A 9,011-nucleotide genomic window follows, 5' to 3' on the forward strand; every position below is an offset into this window, starting at 1 on the left:
AGGACTGAGGAGCGTGGGGGATGAGGCTGCCAGCCTGGGTGGGGGCGGGGCGCCTGGGGCAGAAGGGCTTGCTGGGCGTCTCTTGCCTAGAACAAGAAGGTGAATGATCCGAGGAGGCACACTCCGGTTCTACGAGCCTTACCGGGCACCGACCACTGCCAGTGGGAGGGTGGCTGGCCCGGTCTCTCCGGCCAGACTTCGAGACGGGAACGCGCTGACCTCTCCGGAGAACCCGGGAGCCTGGGCAGGCACGAGGCATCGCGGCCCCCGCAGTGGAGAACCAGCCCAGCCCAACCGCGCGGGGTGGGGAGGTTGGAAGTGGGAGCCAAGCCTCGGCGGGGCCCTGGTGGCCGCAAGTCGCCCCTAGATAGTGAGGACTTGGCGGGCGCGATCGCACCTCCTTCCGCCGAGGCCGGGCGCACTCGGTGGCCCAGCTTTCCCGGCGCGCTCCGAAGAGGCGGCCCCCGGAGGACGTGGGGGTGGGGATCGGGACGCGCAGCGCCGCAGCGGAGCCCGACCAAGTTTGGCACCCGCGCGGGGCCTAGGGCGCTGGCGCGGGGCCGCCCGCCCTCTGCTGCTCCCTGCGACCCGCCTGTGGCCCCCGAGGAGCCCCTGGGCCGCCAGCCCGAGCTCCGAACAGCCTGGGCCCGGGGTGGGGGGGGCAGAGGAGGGGCCTCTGGGCTGTGGCCGTGACCCTCCCGGCGCATGGCGGGGAAGCCCCAGCCCCACGTCTGTGTGTGTTGCTTTGTTAGTTGTTTTTTCTCCTATGTGTGGGTTTTTTCTTGGAGCTGTTTCATAGGAATTCCTGTAATAAAGACTTGGTGTTCTCTTGGTGCTCTGATGTGGCCGGCAGTGTGGGCTGGACCCTTCCTCCTCTCTTCTTGTCCTGGGCAGGGTTTGGCCCCTGGAGCCCCCCTCGCCCCCAAGGGTCACCTGCCTCAGTTAACCCGCAGCGTCTGTAAGGCCCCGAGGGCTCAGCTTTCTCCGCAGCGCTCTCCCGAGAAGAGACCTGCCGCCCGCAGGGCAACCTCGCCCACCTGCTGCTTTGCTCTGCGCAGTCGCCTTCCTGTTTGCCCTGGGGAAAATCCCTAGCTCCTCGGCAAAGGAAAACTCCAAGGCAAAAGCCAGTGTGTGGCGAAAGCTTACCCAGATATCCAGAAAGCTTCAGGAGTGACGCTGACGGGAGGCTGCAGGGAGGTGCAAAGGCCCGTAGAGATCTTCCCATTCAAGGAAGGACCTCTAGCTTTCTTTCCCTTACTCCCCAGCAGTGTAGGACTACTGCCCATGCCAGGGAACTCCCAGCCCAAAGAGGAAGCTGGTGCCCTTTGCAGACAGGGCAGTTCTGAAGGTTAAAAGGTTCTTTGTTGTGTTGAGCCCATAGGCCTCCTTGTGGCTTTCACTCACATTTTATTCTGGGCTCTCAGTCACCCCGGCCAAGGCCACCGCTCTAACCCCTGCTGCCACATTTGAGCTCAGTCTGGAGGAACAATGCAGGTTCTCCCTGCCCTCCTATAAACAGGTTCTCCTTCACCCCCAGTTAGACCAAGGTAGGACAGCGGGTGATGCTTTCCATACATACTGTTTGGATGTGGGCAAACCAAGCTGATCCTCTAACCCTGGCTCTGTGCATTAAAAAAAACAAAAACAAAACATATATATATATATACACACATATATATACTGTATATTATAATATATATGTAATATAATATACATTATATATATTTAATGTTTATTTTTGAGAGAGAGAGAGAGAGAGAGTGCGAGCAGGGGAGGGGCAGAGAGAGAGGGAGACACAGAATCTGAAGCAGGCTCCAGGCTCCGAGCTGTCAGTGCAGAGCCCAATGTGGGGCTCAAACCCATGAACAGTGAGATCATGACCTGAGCCACCCAGGCACCCCTAAAAAAATATTTTTATGTAATCTCTACACACAGCATGGGGCTTGAACTTACAACCCCAAGATCAGGAGCATGCTCTACTGACCGAGCCAGCCGGGTGCCCCAGTGTTGTGCATTTTTTACTGATAGGTGTGTAACCCTCAGGTGTGTAACCTGGGACCTTGTTAGAAATGCCAATTCTCAGCCCTACCCTAGACATACTGAATCAGAGACTCAGGGAGTGCAGCCCAGCAATCTGAGTCTTGTGTTTGGGAACCACAGTGCCAGGCCCCTACCTACTACTGGCTGCACAGAATTACCTGAGTAGCTTAAAAAAAAAAAAATCCTGATGCTCAGTACCCCAGATCAATTAAATCAACAGCCATGGGGTGATTTATTTTACAGCTCCTCATGTAATTCAAATTTGCAATCAAGTTTGAGGACCAGCACACTGGGCAGTCTGGTAGTGTTTCATATTAGCTCAATTAATCTGACCCAATAATGGCCACTTTATGGATGATGAAATGACAATTCAGAAAGTAACTGTGCAAGGTTGCAGAGGTAGCAAGGTGTGAAGCCAGAAATACGGTCCAGGGGTGCCTGACTCCAAATGCTGTTCAAGGTGTGCTGTGTGGACCTGCAGCATCAGCATCACAGAGCACATTAGAAATGCACGTTATGGGGCCCTACTCCAGATCTACTGAATCTCAAACTGGGAGTATTTTAACAAGCCCTCCAGATGATTCTGATACATGCCAAGTTTGAGAAGCACAGTTGCACAACTTGCTACTCAAAATTTGGTCTATGGACCGGCACCATCTGTATCACCTGGAGCTTGATAGAAACACACAATTTCAGGGTCTACCCTAGACCTACTGGACTAGAATGTCCACTTTAATATATATATATATATATATATGTAATTTTTTTTTTTTTTTGAGAAAGAGAGCAGGGGAGAGGGGGAGAGGGAGAGAGAATCTGAAGTAGGCTCCATGCTGAGCATGGGGCCTGATGTGGGGCTCGATCCCACAATCCTGGGATTATGAGCTGAGCTGAAATCAAGAGTTGGACGCTTAACCGACTGAGCCACCCAGGTGCCCCTAGAATGTCCATTTTAATAAACTCTTCAGGTGACTTGAATGCATATTGAAGCTGGAGAAACACTACTCTAGAACACCAGTTCTCAAACTTGCTATATACGTTGGAATTCTTTTTTTTTTCAAGTTTTTAAACTTTTTTTAGTAATCCCTACACCCAACGTGGGGCTTAAACCCACGACCCTGAGGTCAAGAGTTGCACATTTCTCCATTGCTCTTCCCAGCCAGGCACCATATACTGGAATTATTGCTGAAACTTGCGTCCCATTCCCAAAGATTCTGATTTCATTGGTTTGGGATTTAGCCTGGGAATCAGAGTGTAAAAGTGCCTCAGGTGATTCTAATATGCAGCAAAGTTTGAGAACCATCCACTCTTTTGCCTTTTAGTTAACTGACTGAAGGTAATTGTATCCAGAGAGGGGATATGGGGAGAGAAGGCAAAGAAAACATTCCAGATACAACTGGAAAATGGAGATGCACAGCAGATGAAGCCTCTGCTCCGTGATGAGTCCCTCTGGGCCTAGGAGGGAGTCAGGCTGGGCCAGGCAACCCCCTTATCCATCTGCCCTCACATGCCAGGCTCATCTACAAATGTTGGGCTCCTGGTATCCACAAAGTGATCCTTGGAGAGTGACCTGCTAAAGTGCTGAGCTGGGCTGTCTGGAGTCTGGTCCAGCTAGTGCCTCTCCTCCTTGCTTCAGTGTCCCCAGGGCTCAGCCCCAACTTGAGAGATCATGGGTCTGAAGAATGCTGTGCCCAGAAGAACTGGCCTGCTTATTACCATCCTGGAGTCTCAACCCTTCCTCTGTTCACTTGAGACACCTGGTAGGGGCCTGAGATTGGAAGAAAGACAGGAGGACAATTTGGTTTGAAGAAGGCAGAAGACAGGCAAGATATAGGATGATGAAGATGATGGCTGCTTGTTGAGTGCTTACTGGATGCAACTTTTCTGGGGAGCTTTACGTACATTATTTTACATGATCCCCACAACTATTATATGAAATCAGTATTATTATTTGTATTTCACAGATCAGGAAACTGAGGTACAGAGATGTTAAGGTCCTTACTCAACATGCCCCTCAGTAAGTGGTAGTACTTACTACCCCGGCAGCCAAACTCCAAAGTTGTTACCTAAACACTAAGCTATACACTGGGGCGGGGGAAGAGGTGGTAAGAACTAGAACCTCGCCACAGACAGGATCTGCCGAACACAGAAAGTTCTACCTGCTTAAAAACATCTCCATAGTGTGATGTGTGATCCAACAGTGTGCTCGGACGTCACCTATTAGCATTCTTTATTTGGTTTTAAAAATGATCTTAGCATTCCCATTAAATGGAAAATACGCTATTTAGAGAGAAGCACATGAACTCCTTTGCCCATTATCAGAGCATAGATTAATTTGTTGGATTAGCTGGCTAGGCCAGCTGGAGGAAGATTTAGAAATTTCTGGAGATGGGGGAGAGCGGGTAGGGAGCAGGGCGGGTGGTTGAAACGGGGCTGTGTAAATCTACTGCCACCTGGTGGTCATCTCACAGAACCGGCCATTGAGAGGCCAACCCCGTTTTCCCAGAAGGAAGCGAGCACCTGTTTGGCCAGAGGCCAAAGAGACAGAAGGGAATTTACTCTATTTGCATGGTTATATGTTTTGCAAATTTTATAAAACAAAGATATTTTTGTACTTTTTTTCTTAAAAGAGCCACCAAGATTATATAAGCCTTAGGCCCTACAGAGCCAGCATCTACCCTGTCATTTCTAGAGATTAAAGAGTCACAATTCTTTATCAGGTCAAGAGGATTATTCAGGGGACTCTGAAGTGAAGGGCTGTAAAGCTCAGTACAAACTCAGCTGGCTATGTCCTTGCTACTCGAAGTGTGGTTCTGTGGATCCAGTGACCAACTGTCCTGGTTTTCCAGGTCTGCGTGTTCCTCGGATGCGGAAATCTCAGTGCTAAAACTGGGAAAGTTCTGGGCAACCTTAGGCCAGTTGGCTACCCTGCCTGCAGGTTAGCAGCGCTGGCATCGGCTTGGAAGAAGACTGTTAGAAATTCAGAGTTTCAGTCCTCACCCCAGACCGCTCGAGTCAGAATCTGAATTTCCCAAGATCCGGGAGGTTCCAGAGCATATTAAAGATAGATTTGCTCTGCCTTCCACAAGAAGAGGGGGGCCCACACCAGCCTGCAACATCTGCCTGCAAGGGGCTCATCCTCTGCTGGGAAAGCTCCAGAGTGATTCCAATTGGCCTTTAATTCTAATAATAAAAGGCCAGATTGTTGCTTCAGGCCCAGCTGGCTCCTGTTTCCTTGGCTACAAAAGGAGCCACAGTGATACAGGGCTGGTAGCGGCATAAAGTGCTTTTCTTTCCTCTGCTTGAACTAGATTCTTGTTGGGGGTAAGACTGTTTGCTGAAGAAATGAACAGGCAGCTGTGTGAACATGCCTTGCAAATTGTTAGGTGTGATTTAATTGTAGGTGTGATTTAATAAATTGTGATTTGTTGCTCTTAAACGTGCAGTGGTCAGAAAACGTTATTATCATCACTCTTATTTATTGAGCCTGTACACTAGGCACTGTTTTAAGCACTCGGCAGATATTAACCCACTGACTCCTCGTAAGAAGGCTATAGGGTGGGTGATCCGATTATGCCCATATCACAGGTAACGGAGCTGAGGCCCCGAGGTTTGTAAACTGGATCTACCTGTCAGTGGGCCACAGAGGATAGCCAGGACTAGAAATGACCAGGTTCTTGGAGGAGTGGAGGGTTATCCCCATTCAGCCACAGCTTTTGCCCACATACCCATAGCGTGTCTGAGGAAGGCCTCCAGAAAGGAGGGCCGGGGTGGCTCCCTCATTTGGCCTAACTTGGCCTGATTCAGCCACGCTGTTGATGACAAAACTTTCTGAGAGCCACCTCCGAGCCAAGCAGCAGCCTGGGCGTGGGGAGGCAGAGATAAGAGAGCCAGTTCCTGCCCTCAGAGAGGCCCAGTTAGACAGACTCAGACCAGTGAACACAGTTACAACACCACATTCCGAGAGGGAAAAGCTTAGGGAGCGAGGGAGCAGAGTCTGGCAGAGTGTGCGCTGCAGGCCGAGGTGCCCTCCTGGCTGACCCTCGAAAGGAAGCGGAGGCGTGGGCCTCCGAGGAGGTGTGGGCCTCCAACCCACGCGTGCCAGGAGAGAGAGCACACAACAGCCTGGAGGTGGGAGACGACGCTCCGGCCTCCTCTTTGCGCATCTCCCCCTGGTCCCTGTACTGTGTATTGAATGTATACTATTGTTTTCCTCCTCTTCTGAGGCGAGCAGCTAATTTCTCCCTGATCCTGGCTCTCTGCCAAAGATGGGTAACGGTATTCATGATTTCATCAATACGCTGGGATTTTCACTCACCAAGGCCGTTCTGCCAGCGGGGATGCTTCTCCACCTTTTGTCTGACAAATTCCCAGGCACTACTTAAATAAGGGTGCTATTTATAAAGACGTGGGCAGAGTGTAGGGAAGCCACAAAGGACGGCCTAGAACCTATGGCTAGTAACAGAGGGGCACAGTTTGCTGAGTCTCGGCCTTCAGGGGCAAGGGAGGGAACAGTGACTGGAACCCGGTGAGAGCTCTGTGTGAACAGGTTGCCCTCTAGAGCTGTGACTTTATGTTCCTGGACTGTACGTGGAGGGAGCCAGGGGAATAGAGACTACCTTCACTCTCCTCGTTCCTTCCATTCCCCTGCCAATGCCTCCCACTGGTGGTACCTCCTGGAACCCAACTGGAAGGAGAGGGCCGTGGTTGCGGTTCCTAGAAGTCAGCCTCCCGGGGAACAGAGCAGGGTGAAGGAGAGCACAGAGTGCGTGTGCATCTGGCAGGGCACATGGATGCTGTTCAGCCAAGTACTTATCAGTCAGTGTCATGGGGCTGAACAGTGTCCCTTCAAAATTCGTATGTTGAAGTCCTAACCCCCAGTAGCTCGGGATGTGACTGTGTTTAGAGACAGTCTTTAAAGAAGTGTTGAAGTTAAAATGCAGCCATTAGGTTGGGCTCAGGTCCAATATGACTGGTGTCATAAGAGCACACAGGCACATACAAAGGGAGCACCATGCGAGGACACAGGGAGAAGGTGGCCGTCTGCAAACCAAGGAGAGAGGCCTCAGGAGAAACCCACCCTGGCAAGTTGATCTCGGGCTTCTAGCATCCAGAATAGTGCGAAAGTATCTTTCTGTGGCCTAAGCCACCCAGCCTGTGGTACTTTGTTGTGACTGCCCTAGCAAACTGGTATAATCCACATGCTATTCAACACAGAAGTTCTCAGTTATGAATTTGCCAGTCTCCCCCACCGGATAGTCAGCTTGTCCAGGACTCGGCACAGGGCCAGGCAGGTGCTTAAGCGCTTGTGAGCTGAACGGGATCATTTAACAAGAAAATGAAACAATAAGGCAATTTATGAAATATCATCAAAATGCTGCAGTCCCAGGTGGCAATCAGGACACAAGAGCAACAGTGATGCTGTAACTGCCATCAGACTTGTTACTTACCAGCTCTCGTTTGGTCTTTGCAGAATGGTGGCTTCTACTCTTGCAGCAAGCTACGCAGGTAGTTGATACTATTTAGTGGGCACATCTACCGGGGTCGAGCAGGGTAGCGGAAGGAATACGGCCTTTTGGAGAGTTGACAAGTTCTATTTCCTTCTGTGTGAGATTTGTCAGGACGTTACCTATGGCATCAGGTAGCTGAACAACTGAATAGGACAAATCCAGATTGCTGCTGCAGTGCAAGGCATGAGTGCATCAGTCCCTTGCAGCCTTGAGAGGTCCTGGTGAGAAGACAGAGGCCTCTAATGTCCAGTTTGCCTGCCCCCAGCTGCCCCACAGCTTCCTCCTTTTCATGAATGAGTACTCCCTTGGGCACACACTTCCTGTTGCAGGGTCAGAGGGTTCCCAATTCATCCTGCTGTCACATCCCCAAGGTCTTCCTATCTACCCACCAACATTCCACTCTCGCAGTCACAGAGGCATTAAATAGGATGCTGAAGGGGAAACTGCAAAGTTTATTAATTTATGTTGAGAGAGAGTGTGTGCGTGTGCGCAAATGGGAGGAACAGAGAGACAGAGAGAGAGAGAGGGAGAGATTCCCAAGCAGGTTCAGAGCTGTCAGCGCAGAGCCTGATGGACTCAGGGCTTGATCCCACGAACCATGAGATCATCACCTGAGCCAAAATCAAGAGTCAGAAGCCCAACCCACTGCGCCACCCACATGCCTCAAGGAGGGGAAACCTGAAGGGCTCAGAAGAGGAAGTAACTTCCCTAAGAAGATCTAGAGGAGAAATTCCAATCTTGCAATTCCTCCCCCACTGAGGGTTTGGGTCTGTGGCTCTCCTCCCTGAATAAATTCTCCTAATTCTTTACCAGTGGTAACTGCAGTGGCCTAGGGGAGCAGGCCTGAGTGGGAGAAGGGAAGTGTGTCTGTGGTCTGGGCTGGCAGCTAGCTGGGACTTGGACAGAATTAGAAACTCGTTATGAGGCCTGGGAAGACTATATTTAGTTGGGAGTATGTTTGCTCGACCTAGAGCAAAGCCTTCCAGACCTTCCTAAGACTGGGAGACTGGAGTCTCTACACCTGGCCCAGCAACCAGCACTGTGCTCTCTCTTCCCTGTGCCACAGGGCCCTGCAGCAGGCATGAAGCCCACCTCTCAGGTTAGCCCTGGGCCTCAAATCCCTCCTCTCCTGCCCCTGGGGCCAGTTTTGGCTGACCTCATAGGTCTACCAATCTCCAGCTTGAGACATAGCTAAGGAGGGTTGTGGGTTTCTGGAAAAGGTCCAGGCTGTGTGGGAAGGCTGGCTCTGTCAGTTAGGTGTCTGACAGGTTACTTCACCTGCTACGGCCTCACTTTCTCATCTATAATAAGGCTAATAATAGCTACCTTCTGGTTAGGTGTGTGGATCCAAGACAATACAAACAAACAGTAACTGCTCCTGAAACATTACTTTCCTCCTCCTCCTCACCAGCCTCCCATAGAGTGGGAGTGCTCTGGAATGACCTGCTGCTCTTTCTGGCT

The sequence above is a fragment of the Lynx rufus genome, unplaced genomic scaffold, assembly GCF_022079265.1.
Source record: "Lynx rufus isolate CCGP_SWC_20201006 ecotype Redwood Valley unplaced genomic scaffold, mLynRuf1.p SCAF_18, whole genome shotgun sequence".
NCBI lineage: Eukaryota > Metazoa > Chordata > Mammalia > Carnivora > Felidae > Lynx > Lynx rufus.